The sequence below is a fragment of the Chiloscyllium plagiosum genome, unplaced genomic scaffold, assembly GCF_037043375.1.
Source record: "Chiloscyllium plagiosum isolate Xiang-an unplaced genomic scaffold, Cpla_swu_hap1 HiC_scaffold_14, whole genome shotgun sequence".
Classification (NCBI taxonomy): Eukaryota; Metazoa; Chordata; class Chondrichthyes; order Orectolobiformes; family Hemiscylliidae; genus Chiloscyllium; species Chiloscyllium plagiosum.
Genome location: NW_028270152.1, coordinates 22,448,656 through 22,473,297, shown reverse-complemented (window position 1 = coordinate 22,473,297; position 24,642 = coordinate 22,448,656). Strand labels below are relative to the sequence as shown.

Here is a 24,642-nt window from a genome sequence, read left to right as displayed (position 1 = left end):
GTCTCTCTCTCTCTCTCCCCCCGTCTCTCTCTCTCTCTCTCTCTCTCTCCCCCGTCTCTCCCCCCTCTCTCTTTCGCTCACACTCTTTCCGCACCCCCGAACTTTCTCTTCCCCCCCCCCCCTTCTCTTCCCCCCCCCCCTCCTTTCTCTCCCCCCCTCCTTTTTCTTCCCCCCCCCCCCCTTTCTCTTCCCCTTCTCTCTTTCCCAGCCTCCCACTTTTAAATATTTGAAATATCTGATATCCGCCTAGAGCTTGGCTGTGTACATTACAGCACTTTGCAAGGGATCAATGACACTTGTGTTATTAATCCCCATAATATCCTCATATGCAGCAAGTGTCAGCAATGGGAATGTGAACCCTAGGTAATGAAGTCTTAATAAGAGCCCTGTGGAAACAAAAAGGAGATCCCCTTGAGCCTACAAGTTGCGGATATCCTGCCTGGCATTCTGGTGATACAGCTGTGCATCACAGCATGTGGAGGTGGTATGTCTGCTAATTGATGAATCTATTTTGGATTGCTGTGATTGGTTGAACTCTCGAAAGTGTCCAGGTAGTCACTAAGTTTCCCAAGTGCAAACATTGTTTCTATTCCACACAACTGAGTCCCTTTCTGAAGGGCAACATTTTTATTAAATGTTCACGTCCTTATGGCTCTCACACTGGGTGCCTGTGCTCTAGCTACAGATGGCAGCTGAAGTTGTTCTTTAGCCTAACGTAGCAATGTCTTACTGCCTAAATGACTGGCTTGCACTATAATTGGAGTTATTTAAGAACAAAAGGAAAATAAATCAGACCTAACGTGCTGTGCAGGTGTTTGTTGAGATCAATGTTACATTTCAGAATCATTTGTTCTGGGAAAAAGCATTTTTGGATTAAAGATGGGGAAATCCACATCTCAAATACAGTTGCATTTCCAAATTTTCAATCATTCAGGGATGAGAGCTTTGCTGGCATAGGCCAGTGTTTGTGGCCATCCTGACCTTTCCTGGTAGAAAGGGTTTATCTTCAGTTGATCTTGAGAGTATTTAGTGTTCATTCTTCCTGGAAGTTTTGACTTGTTAAACTGCTGTTCTCAGCTTGAGTTTCTCGTTAACAATGTGGGAGTTTGTCTAACCACCATAACATCTGTATTAGAAATTTCTGAAGAGTCAGCTCTGTACGTGTGCTGCTGATACTGATGCTAGCTGCTGGGAACAGGATGGATTCTGTCAGGTGGTGCTTTTTTATTTTGCACAGAGTTGCCCTGTTGTTCCAAGTCAGTTGCCATTTGTTTTCCTCAGGCTTTCATCAGATTAACAGAGATATCGATTTCTAAGCAAGCGATTATTAAAAACTCCCACACACATTCACTGAAGTACTCTCATATGGATATATCAACTTACTCCAAGGTATGATCTTATTCCCAAATTATCACAGAATCATAACAGTGCAGAAGGAGGTTATTTGTCCCATCCCACCAGCACCACTTCCATTCCCATATCCTGCACACCATTTCTATTTAAATTATCATCCAATGCCTTTTTTAATGATTTAACTGAACATGCCTCCTCCATATTTCCAGGCAGTGCATTACAAACCCTAAACTACCCACGGAGGAATAACAGTTTTCCCTCATCACTCTTGTTTTGTTTGCACAGCTCTTTAAATCTATCTGTCTCTCGTTCTTTCTTTCCCCCAGTTACAAGTCAGAATGACCTCCCCCCATCTACACTATCCAACCCACGCATGATTTTGAAAGTCTCTATTGCAACTTATCTCAGCCTTCTCTTCTCCAAAGAGAGAAATCCCAACTTCCTCATATCCGAAGACTCATTTCTGGAAACCATTCCTTATAAGCTGCTTCTGCACTCTCCAGTGCATTTGAATCTTTCCCATACCATGCCCATAACTCTACACCGTATTCCCGCTGACGTCTCCAAGCGTTTTGTGCAAATGCATCATCGCTATCCGGTTTTGTACTCTGTACCCCTACTGTTTAAAGCCAGTGAAGTTTACTAATTGCTCTCCGAACCTGTCCAGCCATCTTCAATGGTCAGTGCACATGTACACCCAGGTCCATCTGCTCCTGCACCCCTTTTAGAATCCCAACAGAATGGAAGCAGGCCATTTGGCCTATCAAGTCCACATTGACTGTCGGAAGAACATCTCACCCAGACCAACCCCCACCTACCCTATCCCTGTAACCCTGTGTTTCCCATGGCTAATCCACCTAGCCTGCACATCAGAGCACCCAGAGGAAAGTCTCACAAACATAGAAAGTCCCCTAAGGGTGAAGTTGAACCTAGATCCCTAGCGCTATGAGGCAGCAGTGCTAACCACTGAGCCACCGTACTGCCCAGTACCACCTACTTTGTATTGTCTGGAATTTTGTGGAAAACTTGAGGTTTTGCATCGGTAACCTTGAAATTGACATGAACCATGTACTTATCCATATGGACGGACACATGCACACAGGCCTATGTCCTGCTAGTCCATTTGAATAGGATAAAGATGCTGTTGACATCATTATTGTGTGCCTGTACCCACTGGAACTGGAAGTTGGAATTGGAGCCAGATGTGATGCATCTGTTATTGTTGCTTCTCCAATGTCCATTCCTTTCACTGTCCCACTTGCTGCCTCATTGCTAACCTACACGGCTCCTACCTTACTCAAACAGAAAGGCAGCCAGTGAGGTGGTGAGTGAGTTGCTGAGGCCTTTTACTGAACGGTCCTCTGGGTTAACACTTCAGCAATTTGCTTCGAGGAGACCAGGCCGTGAACTTCAATTGCACAGGTCCTGTTGTGACATTAGCTGAAATGTCATGGGCGCTGTAAGTGCATGGACGATGAGTTGTAGTGGCTGTACATGCAGCCCTCACACACACACAGAGAAGGGCTCTCCATGGACATGCACATAGAGATGTACAAAACGAAAGCAGACCCTTTGGTCCAACTTGTCCATGCTGACTAGATAGATATCTCAACCCAATCTAGTCCCATTTGCCAACACTTGGCCCATATGCCTCCAAACACTTCCTATTCATCTACCCATCCAGATGCCTTTAAAATGCTGTAATTATACCACCCTCCACCACTTCCACTAGTAACTCATTGCACACATGTACCACCCTCTGTGTGAAAAAGTTGCCCCTTTGGTCCCTTTTAAATCTTTCCCCTCTCACCCTAAACCTATGCCCTCTAGTTCTGGACTCCCCCACCCCAGAGAAGAGACTTTGTCTATTTCCCCTATCCATGTCCCTCATGATCTTATAAACCTCAATCAGCCTCCGACTCTCCAGAGAAAACAGCCTCAGCCTATTCAGCCTCTCCCAATAGCTCTAACCCTCCAACCCTGGTAACATCCCACTCATTCACACTGCAGCACATGCATGTAGAGACACATTCTTACTTTGTTAAAACTGTATTATTTCAGTTCCCAAGTCGATTCAGCTTTCTTGATCACTTGATTCAATGTTCATATTGCCCTAATCATGTGACTCTCCCACTCCAGCTTCCTTCGTTCTAGGAACTGTAAGATCAGACCATCTCTGTCACTGCCAAAACCTGATCAGGGAAAAAAAAACCTCCTGTTTTCCTGACTTGACCAAACTCTGTCAAAGATCTGGGCTAGGAGGTGAGGTGCAGTCCCTGGCCACTTGATTTGAAATAACGATGTGTTTCTGGCCTCTGCGTAGGGCTGTTTTAGCTGTTCACTGTTTTAGCTCCCTAGGCTCTAAGATTTGGAATTCCCTTCCTAAATTTATTGGCTTCTTTTTCGTTTCCCTTTCCTGAGTTTATTGCACAGCTTTGTCTGAAGTTGTCTTTGCAGATGATACAATGACGTTAATGTGGTGGAAATAGAGAATTTGGAACAAAAACAGAAGTTGCTGGAAATGTGCAGCAGGTCTGACAACATCTGTGAAGGGAAATCAGAGTTGACGTTTCAATTCTGGTGACCCTTCCTCAGAATTTGGGTTACCTCACTATTTTGGTGACCCTTCCTCAGAATTTGGGTTGTCTCTCTCTAATTCCTGATAAAGGGCTTCTGCCGAACCTGCTGTGTTTTTCCAGCACTACACTCTTGAATCTGATCTCCAGCATCTGTAGTCCTCACGACTTAAACTGGTTCACTACAGCTGGCCATGCAGGCAAGTCACTATGCAACCATGCAGTATAAGGAGGGGTGGATCGCAACCTAACTTGCGCACACTCCTGGGCAGAATCTAAACTGAACCCCTCTTTCAATGCTTCTGAAAACCCAGTCTCAAAATAATGGCAGTAATTTACCTGTAGAAGCTCATACTGCACCTATCTGAATGGAGATTGTTGATTTAGATTACAGTATATAAGGTGAGCAAAAAAGTTAACTTCCTAAGACTTCTCCCAAGGTGTTGGTTCAGGTGGCAAAATGGCTAATGACAGAGCAGGAGTTCTGAAGAAGAATCCTAGTAGAGTTGAAACGTTAACTCTTTCTCACTGCACAGATGCTGCCAGACCTGGTGACTTTGTTTTTATGTCTGACCTCCAGCATCTGCACTTGTTTTTGCTTTGATTACAATCTCTTTGAAGACTCCTGAATGAAATGTGACCCAAGAGTGTAAATGAGTGTTTTCATGTCCGACCAACTTTTCAATGGTTGAATTATATTTTAGGGGCAGATCAAAATGTGCATTAGTGCTTGAGGTTGCATCAAGTAAACTGACTAATCTTGCTGAAGGTTTCTATACCTAAGAATTTAGCACAACATGCTTTTTTGCAGCTCATATTCATAGTAAGGCCTCAGTTCACATTGCCCCCAGTGTAGAATTGATTATATACAGAATCGCATATAATCCGCCATCCTCATATGGTTTGTCTATATTTTGTTTGTTCAGAGTTCCTTCTCCATCTGTACTGTGCTGAAGTTTTTGACCTTCATATGGATCTATGCTTAAATAAATGCCAATTTGCCTGTGGCATGTGGTCCACGTTACCAGTGTTGATGTGGGAACTTTGATCTTGAGCTGACTGACAGCGGTGTGCTGGCAGACTCAATCAGCCACATGCCCACATCGCAAGAGATTGCATTCAGCATGTTTATATTATACTGTTTTCACTAACACAACAGTGATGAGGTCAACAAGAGCTTCACACAACTGAATGAACACAGGCCAAGATGAGAAGTTGAGATCTTCACAGTCTTACAGGATAAGATCACTAAACCATGAGACTGTTCAGGAACCTGACAAAGCAGGGAGATTCTTGAGATATGTGGATCATTTCTGAGGGGAATAGTGCAAATACAATCTCAGGTTGGGTGAGTCTTATTAAACAAAGCTCACTTCCTTGCTGGGCCATTTTGCTTGTACAACTGAGAAGGTTGAAGCTAACCTGGCAAGTGTGTGGGAGCCAGGAGGTAATACTAGTGAGAGATAATAATGTGCAAATAATGTTCAAAGAGATAGATAATACTTGAGTAGGAACTGGTAAGGCATTAGGAGTGTTCAATGTTAGAGAGAAAATGATAAATCTGAAAATAGTGTTCCAATACGTGCATGTGACTATGTGGATTGTTAGGACACATACAGAAATAGGATGTGGGGATAGCAGATGACTAACACAAAGACTGATGGAGCTGACTAGTGAATGTTCCGAGATACAAAGTGTTCAGGATAAAAAGGAAATGGAGAGGCATATCAGTGTTGATTAACAAAACATTCCAGTGCTGGAGAGAGAGGATGACCCAGAGGTGTGGAGTACAAAATCTATTTATCGGGGTGTGAAAAGCAAGGTTCATTTACATGGCTCAGTGTAGTCTGTAGGCCACCAGCTAGTGGGAAAGATTTAGAGGAAAGAAGTTATAGCAAAGTCAAGCATTATAGGTGGCACGGTGGCTCAGTGGTTAGCACTGCTGCCTCACAGTGCCTGGGACCCAGGTTCAATTTCCACCTCGGGCGGCTGTCTGTGTTGAGTTTGTGCTGCTCCCCATGGCTACGTGGGTTTCCTCCAGGTACACCGGTTTCCTCCCACAGTCCAAAGATATGCAGGTTAGGTGAATTGCCCATGCTAAATTGCTCATAGTGTTTGGTGCCTTAGTCAGTGGGAAATGGGTCTTGGTGGGTTACTCTTCGGAGGGTCGATGTGGACTTGATGGGCCAAAGGGTCTGTTTCCATGCCGTAGGGGAATCTAATCTAATCTATAGGCAGTGGTAGGTAAGGGTAACTATAGTGAGAGAGGAGTTGGCCAGAGTTGACTGGAAGGGAAGACAGTGGAGCAGCAATGGCAGGAGTTTCTACGGATAATTTGGAAGCAGAGTAGAAATTCATCCCAAGGAAAAAGAAACATACTGAGGGGAGGATGAGGCAACCTTGACTGACAAGGGAAGTCAGGGATGGCTCAAAAGCAAAAGAAAAAGCATGCGATGTGGTTCAATTAGTGGGAAACCTTTGAAAACCAGCAGAGTACAACGAGAAAAGCAATAGGGGGAGATGATGATATATGAGGGAAGATAGCAAATAACATAAAAGAAGATTACAAGAGTTTTATGGATATCTAAAAGGTAAGAGAGAGGCAAGAGTGGATGTTGGAATGCTGGAAAATGTGGCTGGAGAAGTAGTAATGGCGAACAAAGAAATGGTGGAGGAACTGAACAGGTACTTTGCATCAGTTTTCACAGGGGAAGCCGCCAACAACATACCTGAACTTTGAGTGTGTCAGAGGACAGAGATGACCTTGGTGGCCATCACCAAGGAGGAGGTGTTGGTGAAGGTGCAAGGTCTGAAGGTGAATACATCACCTGGAATGGATGGAATACAGCCCAGAAGGAGAAAACTCAGGAGATTGTAGAGGCATTGGTGGTGATCTTTCAGGAATCAGGGAGGGTGCCAGAGGACTGGAAAATGGCTAATGTAATGCCCCTGTTCAAGAAGGGAGGGAGCAAGGTGACATCAAACTACAACCAGGTTAACCTGACTTCAGTCATTGATCAGATTTTAGAATCCATTGTTAAGACTAAGATTGCTGAGGACTTGCAAGTGCATGATCAAATAGGGCAGAGTAAGCACTGCTTCATCAAGGGGAGGTCATGCCTGACAAATCCTTTGAGAAGGTAATGAACAAGTTAGACAAAGGAGAGCCAGTGGATGTGATCCTAGCCTGATCAAGTCCTTCTGCAGACTCCTCTCTTCCTTGACTTGTCCCTCCATCTAGGGTTATAAAACCTGAAAACTTGACAATGCCCTCAGTTCCTTCATCCAGATTGTTAATGTGTCACATGAATAATTGTGATCCCAACACTGCCCCCCCACTGCAGACCATCTCTAGTCTCTGGCTGCCATCCTGAAAAAAGACCTCTATTTATTCCTACTCTCTGCCTTTTGCCAGGCAACCAATCTTCTATCCATGCCAGTACCTTGCCCCTAACACTGTAGTTTCTTGTCTTATTTAGCAGCGTCATGCATGCGCCTTGTCAGAGGCCATCTGGAAATCCAGGGATATCCAAATCTGGGATCCAAGATTCCAGGGAGAATGGGTTGAGGAACATACCAGTCAGGATTCAGTGGGCCAAATGGCCTAAATCTGCTCCTATATCTTATAGAGTAGTTTTAAATGGGGTAGAGTAGCAAAGTTTGCTGTAATTGCCTAAATATAGTGCCATTAGTCATTTAAGGCTGGAGAGGGCCACAAGTTTTTAAATTGTTTTCAGGAGAATTTTCTTCAGAATTTCTCCAGTCCAACCGTGAAATCCACTGCTAGACCAGACTCTTGGGGATGAGGTGGGCCAAGTGGGTATGGGCGAGGAAAATTTAGCAGAAAGTAACCATTGTATCATAAGGTTTAGGTTGGCTGTGGAAAACGATGAGGAGTGATCCATCATTGGAATAATGAACTGGGGGTGGAAGCCAATTTCAGTGGTGTAAGAATAGATCTGGCCCAGACAAATTGGAATTTAAGATTAGCAAGCAAAACTGTAAATCAGCAATGGGCTGCCTTTTTTAAAGAAGAGGTGGGTAAGTCCACTGTGTTAGTCTAAGAACTAGAATCGACAGTCGACTGTTCCTGCCGGATCGCCATGGCAAAGATGGCCCACTTCTCAGGCTGTAGAAATTGATGTTCCTTTTCAAAGAGAAAGTTGTCCAGGCACTGTTGATGAAGAAGAAATAGTGATTAACATGAAGCAGAAGAAGTGTGCTTGTGACAAATGTCAGATGGAGGATACAATGGGTAATCGTAGCAAATATAAAAGGTTCAAGGAGAATCAAGAAAGTAAATAAGAGAAGCTAAGAGAGTATCAGAAGAGACTGGAAGCTAACACGCAAGAAAGTCCGATGTCTACCAAAGGTACTTAATAGTTAAAAAGGTGGTAAGAAGAGGAGCTGAACAAATTAGGGACCAGAAAAATGATTCATTCTTAGAGGCAGCATATATGACAGTTGGAAATGAGAGTGGTCAGCAACTGAGCAGTTTTGTGAATGACAAAGAAGAGGTGCTAAAATAGAGAAGTTACCAGGCCTGGATGGGATCCACCCTAGACAGGTGAGGGAGTAAGTCATGTAGCTGTTGACAGAAATTTTCCAGGCCTGCCTGAACACAGGATTAGTCCTGTGGTCTGGAGGATTGCAAAAGTGACAGTTTTTTAAGAAATGTGAAAAGGATAAGCCGAGAAACTGCAGACTTGTCAGCTTGACATCAGTTGTTGGAAAACTGATGGAGGTCCATATGGTAAGTATGCACTTAGAGAAAAGTAAGTTAATACTGGACCGTCATGATGGCTTTGTCAAGGGCAGTCATGTCTGACACATTTTAATTGAGTTCTTTGACGAGGTGACACAGGCAGTGGATGAGGGTAGAGCTGTGGATGTTGTATGTTGAGACTTTGATATGGTGCCACATGGCAGGTTAGTTAGCAAGTTAGAAATGCTTGGAATTAATGGTCTTTGGCAGCATGGATTACAAGTTGGCTGAATGATAGGAAACAGGCGGTAGGTACAGTGAAACATTTCTTAGAATGAAGATGAGCTGAAAGTGGTGTTCCCCATGTAACAGTTGTGCTTTCTTTTCCTAATTTACCATAAATGATTTGAAGATAGATGTTGAGGACAATATCTCTAAATTTGCAGATGATGCTGGCCTGGGGAGAATTGTGACGATGATGCTGGGTGACTTCAGAGGAAAGTTGACAAGTTGGCCCAATGCGCAGACACCTGGCAAATGAATTGCAATATAGAGAAATGTGAGGTAATGCATTTTGGGAGAAGGAACACCGAGACAATACAGGCTCAATGGGACAACTTTGCAGGGAGTACAGGAACAGGGAGACCTCTGAGTTCACGTGCATAATTCTCTGACCAGGCAAGTTGGAACAGTTGTTAAGACAGCTTAACGGATCTTTGGTTTTATAAATAGAGGCAGAGAGGATAAAATCAAGGAGTGCAAATCATTGGTCAGATCGCATTGTGGTATTGTGTTCAGTTCTGGGTACCTTATTTAAGCAAGGGTGTTAAAGCACTCGGGAGAGTGCAAAGGAAGTTTATGAGAATGAAACCAGGAATGAGGGATTTTAGATATAAGTAAAAATTAGAGAAATTGGGCTTATTTCTTGGAGCAGAGAAGTCTAAGAGGTGACGTTATTGAAGTATTCAAAATTGAGTAATTTTGACAAGGTAAAGAAGGATATTCTGTTTCCACTAGACAGTATGCCAGTAACAAGGGGTCACAATTTCAAGATTATCAGCAAGAAATCTAGGAGTGCAATGAAGAGCAACTTCTTTACGCAATGAGTTGTTAGGATTCAGAGTGTGCTGCCTGAGAATGGTGGAGACTGATTCTGTAGGAGGTTTCAAAAGAGATCTGGATAAATATTATAAAGTGATGAATTTTGAGGGCTGTAGAGACTGGGCTGGAGAATGGGACTAGCCAGGTAGCTCTTTCAGGAGTGATACAGACATGATGGGTTGACTGGCCTCCTTCTGTACTGTATAATTCTATGATTCTATTGAGAATCATGAGAAGGGTATAGATAGATTGGTAGAATGATCAAACAGTTGACAGTGAAATTTAATGCAGAGAAGCATTAAGTGTTGCATTCTGGTAAGAATGCAGAGAGATGATACAAAATCAAATGTATCAAAGAATGAGGTGATGCTCAGTGGTGAGGAACTTCAGTTCAGTAGAAAGATTGGAGTATTTGGGACTGTTTTGAAGAGAACAGATTGTTGAGAAAAGACCTGATGGGGTATTCAAAACCGTGAATGGTCTGGACAAAATACAAGGAGGGAAACGTGCTCATAGTTAGAAGGATTGATAATCAGAGGGTGCAGACTCGAGATTTGACAAAAGAAGTAATGAGGACATAAGGGAAAACATTTTCTGCCGTTAGGATGGAGACTTCAGTGCCTGAGACAATGGAGGAGGCATTTTAAGGGGGAATTGTGTTAGTATCTGAAATGGGAGAATGTATGGAGTTTTTGAAGGCAAGGAAATGGGGGCGCAGACAGATGTACAGTAATCTCCTGGAGTACAGGAGGCAGTGCCGTGGGGAGGAATAGGTGTTTCTGGACAATTCCTGGTCATTCCAGAAGATTGCAAACGTGAATGCATACATATTTTTGACGTGTGCCTGGCTCTTGTGTCAGCTAAGTGTGATGGTGTAGAGTTTGAGAAAAATCCATGCCCTTTTGGATATTTAATAATGGGTGAGGCAAGGGATGCATGGTATTAATATTCCTTTATAGTTTGATTGTGGAGTTGGTTGAGTAACCAATAGGTGCTGACACACAAGTGACAGAGGCTTGGGACTTTACTTGCCAACATACTGAATTCTCAAGATAGGTTCTAAGAGTTTCTGAGGAAGAATTTGAATGGTTGCCCCTTACAGCGTGAATGTCCAGAGACCAATTTCAAAATGACAGATGCATCTCAGCAAGTGAAAAACATATTAAACCCCATTGAACCTCTGTTGAATAGCATAGAGCCTTGGAAAGGGGTAGCCGGATAAAAGCCCTGATATGGTGATCTGTGGGCTGCATTGTACAGAGTAGCAGTCATCTCTGTCAACCCACCCCCAGGGTTTCAGCGGTATCTCCTGTTAACCCCTCCTTCCGTTCATTGGCACAGCTACAGAGCCTCCCTGGAGGTTTCTTTTCTCTTTCTTACATTGTGAGCTGCAGGATGAAAATTCCCACGTGTTAGTACTTGCCTTGTTCACTGTTGCTAGTTATTGCATTAAACCATAGGACAGATTGAATGGCACCGCATGCAGGGTTCTGTTTCGGCTTTGAACTTTCCACTCTGCCTTTTAGTGTGAGCATTTCCAGTACGGAAGGTAAGGTAATTTCATGCTTTCAATTGAGTCGGTACAGGAATGAGTTTTGCATTAATCATTCCAATGCGCTGGTGCTATTATAGTCTGGAACAGTGTAAAATTGCATTCTCGTCTAACTTCAGTTGTGAGAGTTGCTGTAGCTGGTTTGTGTGGTGGGATGTTGCATAAATGTGACTCTCATTAGCAGGATTAAAGGCTTGCGAGAGGTAGGGAGGCTTTCTGACCATGTGATCAGAGCTGAAAGGGTGACAGCGACTTGCCTAATATTCCCTAAGGCATTCTCAAGGAAAAGAGCTGCAAGGCCAGAGCTTGGCAACATTTAACCATGTGCTGCGACTAGTGCATTATGAATGAGGACAAATTGTGTCTATTATCTAGAGAATCAAGTGTCTTCCTCTTTTGAAAGTGGATAATTCAGAGAGAAGCATTTTCCCATCGCCGGGATGTCTGAACTTAGAACAGAATCATTTTCATGGTGAGTTACCCATGTCCCTGAAGTATCTCTGTGCATGAGTCCGTGCTTTCCGGATGGCTGTTGTCAGGACCCCGTTTGTAAATGTGTTAAAAAGCATTGTGGTTTAATTTAAAACATTGTTGAATTGCCAAATCCCGTAAAGTTTCTGAATATTCAGTTTCGAACAGTGGCTACTGACAAACATTTTGGGAGTTGCAGGGATGGGTTACAGTGATGCCAACCCCACCCCAGTGTAGGTCATTAGGCCAAGTGTGTTTCATTCAAACTATTCTGTTGACTGTGCAGCTCAGAGGTGCTCCCAGTCTTAACTGCCTCCCCAATGACATCGCCAGCAGTCAATGATTTGTACAAACTCTCAGCCGAGTGGAATAAAGAATCAGAATTGGAATAGGCCCCTTGATTCCTGGCTGTGTGACATGCTTGATGCAGATGCTGTATTACTAAGCAATGTCAGAATGGCATCGTTTATCTTTCATTTAAAGTTTAGTAACATTGACTACAGCATTGTTGTGAGAGCTGTAATTTATAAATGAGAGGAGTGGTTTGGTTTTCCTAAGTTTCCAGTCGGATGGCAATCAGAATCACCAGAGAGTGATTCTCGAGAGCTCGCTTTAACCCTGTCCATATTTTGCCTTTAAATGTTTCTCAGAGGAGATGGGCAGTGAAAGTGTATTCTTTCTTTGCTTCCTGAGTCAAGATTTTATTGACAGACTTAAATTAGTTGCATGCAACTAATTTCTCAATTTGTCCCAGTGTCAGACCCAATTATGGTATATTTTTGACATGTGAAGTAGCATCACGTTTTAAAAAGCTACTTTAACAGGACAAAATCTATTCATGTTTTCTTGGCATGCTGTTAGTGCCTTTTTTATGTGCTTAACATGGGTTTTGAATGTTTGCTCCTAGTCTGAATCTTTATTCAGATTACATTTTCAAATCAAGTCAGCCTTCAAGTTCCAACAGGTATAAGTGCTGTTAAAATAAGACTGAGCTCAGGAGGAATTGAACTATTAGTTGAATAACACAAACTAACAATTAAGAGGGAAGAAAGGTGTGGCTGTTAACTGGAAATGACATAAATGTTTCAAAATGAACTTCGCATATGAATAACTAAATTTGGAAGCAGAAAAAGGCTATTTGGCCCATCGAGTCTGTTCTATGATTCAATAAGGTCATGGCTGATTTGACAATCCTCGACTCCACTTTCTTGTCTCTCCCCCCCCCCCCCCCCCCCCCCTCCCCCACTACCTTTTGAGACCCTCACAGATTGAAAATCTGTCTCTCTCAGCCTTGAATATACTTAATGACCCAGCCTCTACCATCCTGTATGTTAAGGATTTCTAGATTCACTACCCTCTGAGAAAAGGAATTCCTCTCATCCCTGTTGTGAATGGATAGTCCCTTATTCTGTGATTATGCCATCTAGTCCCACACTGTCATAGAGTCCTAGAGGTTTACAGCATGGAAACAAACTCTGGTCCAACTCATCCATGCCAACCAGATATCCCAGATAAATCAAGTCCAATTTGCTAGCATTTGGTCTTCCTATTTATATTCCCATCCAACTGCCTTGTAAATGCTGTAATTGTATCAGCCTCCACCACTTCCTCTGGCAGCTGATTCCATACATGCACCACCCTTTATGTGAAAAGGTTGTCCCTGAGGTCCCTTTACATCCTTCCCTTCTCACCTTCAAACCTATGCCCTCTGGTTCTAGACACCCCCACCCCAAGGAAAAGACATTGTCTATTTATCCTATCCATGCCCCTCATTGATTTTATTAAACCTCTATCAGGTCACTCCTAAGCTTCTGATGATCCAGAGAAAATACATCAGTATGTACCTTGTCAAACCCCTAAGAATCTCGAATGGTTTAGTAATCTCACTTCACATTCTTATAAACTCCAATGAGTACAGTCCCAAACCACTTAACCTTTCCTCTTAAAATCCAACTGTATCCAGGATCAATCTAGTGAACCTTCACTGGACTGCCTCCGTTGCCAATCACAGGACAAGAGTCAGTTTGAATGGGAAATGGGAGAACGAGACTGGAAAGTAACCAATGTAAGCTTGCACGAAAGCAGTAGTACTATTCAGACTTTACTATTGACCATGTTAATATAAAGCTGTTTTGTACTGGTTTTTCAAATATGCATGCAGAGACAAAGACATTATTATTGATTCATGATAAAGTGGAGAAGGTTAGACACTGTCTTGCCATCAGACAATGTACTCTCAAAATTAATTGCAAGTTGTTGGCTTATTTCAAGGGGGTTGAAATTGGATTCCAACTGAGAAAGGAAACATGTTGTTAGGTAAGAACAAGGTAAAGAGCTAATTGCTTTTCCATTCTTATAGATGGCACAAGCAAGATTGGTGAATGGCCTGTTTGCTGCTTTGATTTTTTCTTTCATCTCAAGTGCAATAATTCTCTATATTCTTGCTGACTCGGTGGAATGCTCAGAGTGGAAGTGACAGGCAGCAATCTTTGACCACCATCTTCAACTGTTTCACCCATTACTTCCCTCGCCACTAAAATTCACCTGTGCAGTTCCTGTGTTGGTCAAGTTGCCCCTGCCAACCTCCTGTTGGGATGGGACAATGATTAGGCTCTGGGTAACAAGTAGCAGGACGGCAGTGGTCATCTTTACAAGGAAATGCACAACCAACGCACCACCTCGCCCTTAACCCCAATCCTCATTGTCAACACATTACTGCTGACCAGAAGTTTAATGGCATCAGACAGCTTGGCCTCTTGGTTGCTCTTTGATGACGGGATCAGTTTTGGACCGTCGCCAGCAAATCTTCGCCACCTAATGATGAGAGCACCACCACTCACCTGGGTGGGTGCAGTTGGAACAAGACACAAGAAGCTCAACACCATCCGGGATAGAACAGTTAGTGTTATTGACATTGCTGTTGTTGGATTTCATCATCAGTCCATCCACTCTCAGTGTGGGGAGCGCCGCAAGCTTACTTTGAGAGTCTATTCCATTCCTCTAAATGCTACGGTTGAGATGGCCAAGACTAGCAGAACTCATCGTCAAGGTTATTCCTTCATTGCAGCTGGGTCAAAATCATGCATCCGCCTTCCTAATACCCAGGTAGACAAGCAGGAGGCTTGAAGAACACAGCAAGCTAGGTGGAGAAGTCATTGTTTTGGGTGTAAGCCTTCTTCAGGAGCCCTAATACCAACGCAAGTCTGAATCAATTCAAGAAGGCAGTTCATTAGCAAAATCTCAGCCTGCTGGGAGGGCAGTAAATATAGTCCTTGTTCATGTTTCATGCAGGAATATTTTTTGAAAAATCCACTGCAACTGTAGGCTTCAACTTGTAGAATTAAGGTTTAACTTTAGGCTTACAAATCCATGTAAGAGTTTCCAATGTCTTTTCTTCCTGTGCTGCGATATTATTTTTGGGTGAAATGGATGTAGCCTGGCAGAACACAAGGCAGCATGCCACATACTGACAGGGTCGAAATCAGAAGAACACTCTGTTAAAATTATAAATTATCGTGGGTTTTTCAGAGAAGCGTTTTGTGAGGAGGTCTCTGAGAGATGTGTGATTTAACTGGTTCAGGTTTTGGTTCGGGTTTTAATGAATCTTGCAGCCATTCCTGTGGTTGGACAAGTCACAGTAGCCCCATTCTTTATTTCGTAACCATTGGGTTCTTTTCAAACTTCTGTGGCATATTGTCCAGGCAATTCACAGAGCACAACATTTTAATTACACAGCAGAGTTTCGAAGATAACATTGTGCTTTCTTCACAACTCCTGTGCAATTTAATACATTAAACTGTCAAAACAGCCAAAATTGTACAAGTATCTAAATTTCCAAAAGATGTGTGTGGTCATGTGCTCGCTGGAAAATGCAAAATCCCTCTTCCCCAAAATGGCAATCCTTCTAAAATAATTCGAACAAATTCTCTATGCTGTATAAATAACTTGTATTGCAGAGAACATTGTGATGCTTAATTTGGCTGAGTTCCCTCATTCCACATGACATTATTTCACTTTTAATAATTCAAAGGGTTTACTTTCTAACTGCTGGCACACTGGGTATATCCTCAATGCTGTGGAGGTAACTTGTATACAATGTGTGCAAATTGGTTCAGCAGTCTTCTGCAATCTTAGTAACATGAAACTATGTTGTATAAAAGGAGCAGCTGGCATCTCTCGGAGATGTGGAATGGACATATTAAAAACAAGTAAATTCGTGAGCTTGGTCAAATAGATCAGTGGTCCCTTTTTCATATGCCGCATAACCATATAACACATCTTGTAGTGCTCCTAAGCATTGCATTTATTAACATGAACACTGTCAAAACAACTAGTTTTCTCCCCTTATAGCTGCATGACCTTTCAATAATTATGCACTCAGGATTACATTCCTGTTACAACTCCTTGTCGAACAGCCCGAGCATAGACGAAGGCTAAAGAGGTAAACACTCATTTTGTGGGTTGCAAATGTTCCTAGTGACAATGTAGTAACTTGGCTGTACATCAGATTAGATTAGATTCCCTACAGTGTGGAAACAGGCCATTTGGCCCAACAAGTCTACACCAGACCTCTGAAGAGTAACCCACCCAGACCCATTCTCCTACATTTACTAAAGCACCTAACACTATGGGCAATTTAGCATGGCCAATTCACCGAACCTGCACAGCTTTGGACTGTGGGAGGAAACTGGAGCACCCGGAGGAAACCCACGCAGACATGGGGAGAATGTGCAAACTCCACACAGACAGTCGCCCAAGGTGGGAATCAAACCTGGATCCCTGGCGCTGTAAGGCTGCAGTGCTAGCCACTGAGCCACCGTGCTGCCCCATCAGGCCAAGGGATGTCTGAAGCCATTGGGATGGCTGCTTTGATGTTGCTGCCTCTGTGTCCTGAGGATAATGCCTTCAAGAGGTAAATTATTGGTTTGAGTTTGCAGATGTGAATTCTTGGTTGTCAAGGTTCTTTTATTTCTGCCACCTTATCACACGGCCATTCTGGTAATGGCAGGCAAATAGCAATTGGGATTATTTGCTTCATAAAAACAAGCTGTCTGTTTTATTCCCCTTACACAGTGAGGTGTAAGTATCACAGTGATCTGACAAGTGGTTGACAGATGCAGGGGAGTGGAGCAGGGATTGCCACATGTGGTCTATCACCCCCGTGCAGCCTGGTGCTCACTGAAGAATCAGCTCGTCCATTTTGATCCCAATGTCTCTCTTTCCTTTCCTCAGTTTTGATTTCTACTTGATTATTCTCCTGAGATCACCTTGGGGTGGTTTTGCTATATTTAAAGGTGTTATATAAATGCAGTTGTGACTGGAACGTGTGAAAGTCCAGAGGACCTGTGGAGAGAAGGAAATAATGAGATTGTATTGGTACCACTTCACCATGGCAACCCTACAGTTGAAAACTGTTGTACATCATTAAACAATATCCCCCACTTTGTTATTCAACACACTGTAGCTTTTGTGGATCGTATTAATTCTGCTCCACAGCACCATCGCTTTTCAAAAACTTTTCAGAAAGAATAAATCTTTCTGGTGCTCTTTGGGGTGTCTCTGAACTGCAGTCTCCTTACTTTCTGTACTTTTAAACTGCTCCAGTTCCATTTGAACTCACTTTAATTATTTCTCCTAACCATTTTATAGCAATCAAGTGTTTGTGGTGTTCTGTGTTGTTCCGTTGGAGGTGAATATAACTTTTTAACTTACTTTGTTAATACATCCCATGTCCGTTGCAGCCTTTCTGGTGTGGACTGTCTTCACTGGTGGAGTTTTGTTTCCTCATTTATTTATTTTCTGTCTCGGGTTATTCTCTCCTTTTGCGTGTCACTAAGCTGGTCAGTCAGCAGCATGACCTCTTCTGTTCGGCTTTCCATCTGACACTTGCAGAACATTTCCTCCCTCTCTATGTTGAGAAACACAGGACTAACTCTAGGGGTTTGTTTCCTATCCTCCTGTGCCCCAGCATTATTGTTTAGGTGAGTGTTTTTTGCCAATGGAGATCCAATATAGACTGACCATGGAAATATTCAGTCTCACTTGATCTCCTTACTGATTTGACGCTTTACCTTTCCAACAATGTAAGGCAGTCTTGTAAGTCAACTGCAATGATTGCTAAATGGTTCCAAATGAAGGTTACAGCAGTGGGTCCGTGCAACTCTGATCCCTGAATACCAAATGAACACAGGAACAGGAAGAGGCCTGAGCTCCGTTCATCATTCCTGAGTGATCTGAAGCTCAACTCCATCTACCCATCTTGATTTTGTCACCATTTAGTGGTAGCACGGTGGCTCAGTGGTTAGCACTGCGTCTTCACAGCGCCAGACACCCGGGTTCGATTCCAATCTCAGGCGATTGCCTGTGTGGAGTTTGCACATTTGCCCCGTGTCTGCGTAGGTTTCCTCCGAGTGCTCTGGTTTCCTCCCACAATCCAAAGACGTGCAGGTCAGGTAGATTGGCCATGATAAATTGCCCCATATTGTTGAGGGATGTGTAGGCCAGGTGGATCAGCATGATAATGTGAGATTACAGGGATAGGATAATGGTCTGGGGTCTGGATGTGATGCTGTTTGGAGGATCAGTGCAGATTCGATGGGCTGAATGGCCTCATTCTGCAGTGTAGGGATTCTATGAATAATAATCTTGCCTGACAAAAAGGAGTTGAAAGATTAACTTTCAGTTCATCCAAATGGCTTTTTAAGAGTTTTTTCAGATTTTCATGAGGAGTACCACCTGACATCACCCCTGAACAATCTGGCTGTGCTTGTAAGATTATATATTCCTTTGTCCTTCACTCCCTCATGAGGGGAATCGGTTTTCCCTGGTCTATCGTATCAAATCCTTTCTAACACATCAATGACATCATCCCTTAATCCCCTTTACTGAAGGGAATATGTAACTGGTCTGTGTAACTTGTCTTTAATTTAACCCTTTTGGCTCTGGGGTCTTGACTGGAAACGTAGAAAAATACAGCACAGAACAGGCCCTTTGGCCCACAATGTTGTGCAGAGATTTAATCCTAATATAAAATACAATAACTTAACCTACTCACCCCTCAATTCAGTGCTATCCATGTGCATGTCCAGCAGTCACTTACATGTCCCCAGTGACTCTGCTTCCACCACCACCGCTGGCAACGCATTCCATGCATTCACAACTCTCTGCGTAAAGAACCTACCTCTGACATCTCCTTTGTACCTTCCTCCTAATATCTTCAAACTATGACTTCGTACCAGTCAATCCTGCCCTGGGGAAAAGTCTCTTGTCTATTGACGCTATCTATTCCTCTTATTATTTTGTACACCTTGATCAGGTCTCCTCTCTTCCTCCTTCTCTCCAGAGAGAAAAGTCCGAGCTTATTCAGCCTCTCTTCATAAGGCAAGCCCTCCAGTCCAGGCAGCATCCTGGTAAACCTTCTTTGCACCCTCTCCAAAGCCTCTTGCCTTTCCTATAGTAGGGCGACCAGAACTGGACACAATATTCCAAGTGTGGTCTCACCAGGGACTTATAGAGTTGCAGCAAAACCTCATGGCTCTTAAACTCGATCCCTCTGTTAATGAAAGCCAAAATATCATATGTTTTCTTAACAACCCTATCCACTTGGGTGGCAACTTAAAGGGATCTATGTACTTGCACACTCAGATCCCTCTGTTCCTCCACACTGCCAAGAATCCTGTCTTTAATCCTAACCTGGTGTGGTTTGACTGGTGTTAAGGGGTTAAATGAGGTGTAGCCCGATTTAGCCAGTCGAAGGGATATTCCAGCTCAGAGAAGCTGGAGGGAGAACTCCCGGTGGAAGTACAAAAGCCAGTATTTTATGAAACGTCTCTTGCTTGTCCCTCCCAGTGGATGAATGCAGCTCTGTTTCGGGAATCTTTACAAAACAGCGCACAGTGCTCTTGCTGAGAATGAATATACAGGAGATCCAGTGTATGATTGAAAGCTAGCTTTGAGCCAAAATGTGCCGTGTCTGGTGGTGACTGCAAAGCTAAAGGTTTCCACAAATATTTGGTCAGCTGCACACGTCACTCACTGACTTCGCGCTTCAGCCTATCAGGCTCCTGTTTATTTTTGCTCTTCAATTCAATGGCTGTCGAAGTGATCAATGAGGAGCTTCTTGTTTGTTTAATAATGATATGAAGCACAGTAAATCAGGGATTTTTGTTTTGTATAGTGCCATCACACAAGAGAGTCAGTACAGCTTGATTGTTGTTTTTGGGAGTGGGAATTTGAATTGCTATAAATGCCTTCTTTTTAGCCAGTGGTTAACTTTGTTAGCTTTAATCTGGCAAAAATAATGTTCTTGTTCCCCATGCCAATGATTGCGCAGTCTCTGCATAGTAGAAACTGTTCATCTTGTGTTCTCTCATGATTAAAGGTGCAGTTTGCTCTCTTTCTTCCCTCCACCGTGAGGCTATTTTGTTTTAAAAAAGGGCTTCTTTGGGCAGCACAGTGGCTCAGTGGTTAACACTGCTGCCTCATAGCGCCAGGGACACTGGTGCGAGTCCCACCTTGGGCGACTGTCTGTGTGGAGTTTGCACATTCTCCCCGTGTCTCTGTGGGTTTCCTCTGGGTGCTCTGATTTCCTCCTACAATCCAAAGATGTGGAGGTTAGGTGAATTAGCCATGCTAAATTGCCCACAGCATTAGGTGCATTAGTCAGGGGTAAATATAGGGTAGGGGAATGGTTCTGCGTGGGTTACTCTTTGGAGTGTCGGTATGGACTTGTTGGGCCAAAGGGCCTGTTTCATGCTGCAGGGAATTTAATCTTGTTTTCATCAAGCCAAATTTGGAGACTGCTCTGACTTTCTGAAGAGGCAGGTACGAGTGTACAATTGCAGTGATGCCAACAATAGAACACTCGCTCACTGTTGTGGCTCAGTCAAGAAGCTTGCGTCGCTACAGAAATGAGCCAAATGGTTCTGTGTGCGGCGTCGCACAACATCACTAGGATATTCTGTCACAACGTTAGAAATAGGCTGGTCAACCATGCATGGAGCTGAGGTTGCTACTTGTTCCACAGACGATTAGGTTATTGGACTAGCACTCCAGAGGTTTGGACTCATGGTCTGAAAACACCAGTTTAAATTCCACCAGGGCAGCTGGGAATTTTCAATGTAATGAATCCAAAAACAAAAGACCAAATAAAAACCTAATGATGACTGTAAAGATGCTGAATTGTCATAAAAACTCACCTGCTTCACTAGTGTCATTGAGGGAAGGAAATCTGCCAGCCTTCCCTGCTCCTTACCTCCATGAGATGCCAGACCCACCGCAGTATGGTCTGCCCTGAATCTGCCTTCTGCAATGTCCCAACAGGTCACTCAGTACAACAAATCTGTGATGAGGATCCAGTGGTTCCTGAATGCCATTCACCATCAGGGCAATTAAGGATAGGCAAGAAATGCTGGTGGTGTTGCTGGTACTGCCATCCCTTGAATGATTTTTAAAAAATGAGATAACTGCTGGGTGTAGCAACCTCACCTAATGAGCAAAGTGAAACGAAAGATAAGACGTAAATTCAGATTGCTGGTTCCCCGCACATTTCAGCTGCCTGACAAAAGCAGGAGATCATTTGCATGTGTGCCCGAGATTAGTAGACAGCTCTGAGATGTTTAACTCATTCACTCCATCATGTATTTTGTAATCTGCAAGCCTTTAAAGCTTAAACTTCGATTTCTCCAAACAAGCCTGTTGAGCGACCCATTCTCATCAGTTTAGTAAACCTGCCACTACAATGCAGGTTATACTTAATCCATGTATCTGCTGAAAGTAATCAATCTGTAGTATTGTGGCGATAAAGAGATGCTTTTGTGTTCAGAATGTCATGGAATCACATCTTGATTTCTGTCCACTCCCCTTTCTGTAAATGAGTGCTGCAAAGCTGGGTGAGGGCTGCACACCCAAGATTGAACCAATCCGATGCCTACTGCCAAAATACATTTGTATGGTGGAAATATCACTGGCCAAGTAATCCACACACCAAGGTTAATGTTCCGAGACCTCTGATTCGCATCCTGCTGTAGCAGCTTGTGGAGCTTAAATTTATTTAATAAATCTGGAAGTGAAGCCTGGTTTCTGTAATAGCGACCCTGAAATCATTTGTTGCAACCATCTGGTTAACTAATGTCCTTTCTGGATGGAAATGTGCTAAATTTATCTGATGTAATCTATGTGTGACTCCAGATCTACAGCAACATTAACTGCCCCCTGAGATTGGCTTGCAAGCCATTCACTTGTACCAAACCCATTGCAGAAGGACTGCAGTGGTTCAGGAAGATGGCTCACCACATTCAATTGTGGGCAATAAATGTGAAGTCACAGATTCTCCCTGTCATTATTGATGTACCTGCAGAGTTGCTTTCTTTTAATTCTTTACCCACCTTTCCTTTGGCTAGTGGGATGATAATAATAAGCAGGCCTTTCAGGATCACTCCACTATTCCATGAGATCAAGGCTCATTGTTATAACGTCACTATCCTCAGAGTTACACAATGAGGTAGCAGGGCATTTCATTGGCTGCAAGAAACGAGACTTGTACGAGTTCAGTTACGACAAATCAGTTTCAAAATACTAAACAAAAATCTATTGTGTCAATCAGCAACTAAAGGAGAAATTAGTTCCCCAGTGTTTATCTGTGAACTCCCACCAGAACACCAATCAATTTTCTGTTTCTTGTCACTTTGATTACAGGTCTGTGCATGAGAGGACAGCACTAATGACGAAGCCGGCAGTGCAGGGCTGATGCACCTGTACGGAGATCTGGAAGAGACAAATGGTAAGGAGGCATTCTCTTCTCCTGTCTTGGAATAAGAGTGGGGCTGGTGGTTGGGTGGGACTATTTCATTCACCAGCCTAATGGACTTTTGATCAAGAGCTTTTAATGATCTTCCTCCTTTCAGTTTAACGAGTGAAACTAGACTGGATCATCAAAGTGAATGCACAGTGAGGTGACTCCATGATGATCTATACTCCCAGGAAACAAGATACAGCTGTAGGCCATTCAGCCCATTAAGTCTGCTTCACCATTTAATAAGACTGTGGCTGATCAAACTCTTCAATGTCTTTTACCCACACTATCTCTATAACCCTTTGTGTCATTGATAATTAGAAATCTCATTTTGGGGTGGGCATGGTGTTGCTGTTTTTGATAGAGTATACATTAGATTAATTTGTGAGGAACTGATTTTTTTCTTGCTCATATTCGAGTTTTTTTGGTTTGCCTATTGGTTTTCCCTTTCTGGAACTTTCTGCAAGGAATCCTAAATTTGCCTTGGATAGATTTTAAACTTGTGCATCTGAGATGTTTCACTGTGTCAAAGGTGCTATTTAAATACAAGTTGTTGACTCAGTCCAATACTTAGTTTGAGGTCATTTTGAGTGCTTTGAGAGGCAGTGTGAATCTCTACTTCAATTTTACTGGAAAAACAGTACACGCGAAAGCAGCCATTGTCACTTCAAATTTCCAGATTATTCCAATGCTTTTTTGGCTTTTGATCGTGTATACTCTGTGAACTCCAACAACAACAACAACAATGTATATTTATGTAGCCCTTTCTGCAATGAAATGTGCCAAAAGTGCTTCACAGAGGCATAGTAAAATGAAAGATGACACTGAGCCACAGAAGCGGTTTTAGGGAAAATAACCAAATGCCTGGTCAAAGGTATTAGTGTCTTCAAGGAGGGAAGTAAATTGGAAGAAGGTTAGAGATGGAATTTTTGTTCCTTGGGTCATAGCAGCTGAAAGAGTGGCCACAAATGGTGGAGCAATTTTCATTGAATCAATAGAATCCCTGCAGTATGGAAGCAAGCTAATTGGCCCATCGGGTCAACTCTGAAATCTGAAGAGTCACCTCAGACCCGCCCCACCTACCCTATCCCTGCAACCCTGCTAACCCACCTAGCCTGCACATCCCTGGACACTATGGGCAATTTAGCACAGCCAATCCACCCAACCTGCACATCTTTGGTCAGTGGGTAGAAACTCATGCTGACATGGGGAGAATATGTAAACTCCATGTAGATAATCACCCAAGGATGGAATCGAACTTGGGTCCCTGGCACTGAGAAGCAGCAGTGCTAACCATTGAACCACCATGCCACCCAATTAAGATCAGCGATCCCTGGTAGGCTGGAATCAAAGAAAAGTAAAGATCTGAGGGGTTGTAGGTCTGAAGAAGATTGGAAAGAGCAAGTGGGGGTGGGGGGAACAAGAGGATGGTGTTGATCCATTGTAAGATTTGGAATCCAAGGTTGAAATTGTAAAACGGGGGCCGGTTAGGTCAGCAAGTGTTAAAGTAATGGGCAAAAGGTATTTGGGTATGAGTTGGGATACAAGGTTGGGAGCACCACACATTTATGAAGGTGGTAAACCAGTTAGTAGTGCAATAGAATAGTCAAGTGTGTAGCCAACAAAGGCAAGACTGAGAGTTTCATTGGCAGAAGAGCTGAGGCTGGGAAAAGTGGGACAGTGAGAGGATGTGGAAATAGGCAGCTTTAGCAATGGTATCATGCTGAACGATCACCTTGTGTTCACAAGAGATACTGAAGCTGCAAACAGTCTTCTTCAGCCTCAAGCATTTGAAATGGAGAGGCATGGAGTCAGTGGCGAGGGAGCAGAGTTTGTGGCAGTGCATGAAGACCGTACAACGTAGGATGAATTTTCTGGAGGTCAGATAAATAGCTTAATAATTTAGAGTGTGGAGGGGTCACGTGGGGTCGTGGTGATGAGTAAATGTAGAAACTCGCATGATGCTACCAACGGTGCAGCAACTAAATAAAGAAAAAGGTGCGAGCCAAGGGCACATCCTCAATGGACAACAGAACAAGGGTGCAGGAGTAACAACTGACAATTCTTGGACAGTGACTGGATAAGGATTGCA

At 43.2% G+C, this 24,642-nt stretch overlaps 1 protein-coding gene across 7 annotated transcripts in view; it reads left to right on the top strand.

Annotated features, from left to right (window-relative positions):
* Window positions 1–24,642, top strand: part of plxnb1b (plexin b1b) — a 261,451-nt gene that overhangs the window by 105,499 nt on the left and 131,310 nt on the right. For 5 of the 7 annotated variants that reach the window (XM_043707786.2, XM_087994156.1, XM_087994155.1 and 2 more), the window contains exon 2: window positions 22,454–22,538. The gene's annotated coding sequence lies outside the window, so the exon portion shown is untranslated. Of the gene's footprint in view, window positions 1–11,256; window positions 11,285–11,645; window positions 11,760–22,453; window positions 22,539–24,642 lie in introns of those variants that run through there. The other 2 variants (XM_087994151.1, XM_087994152.1) reach the window with 2 other exon arrangements.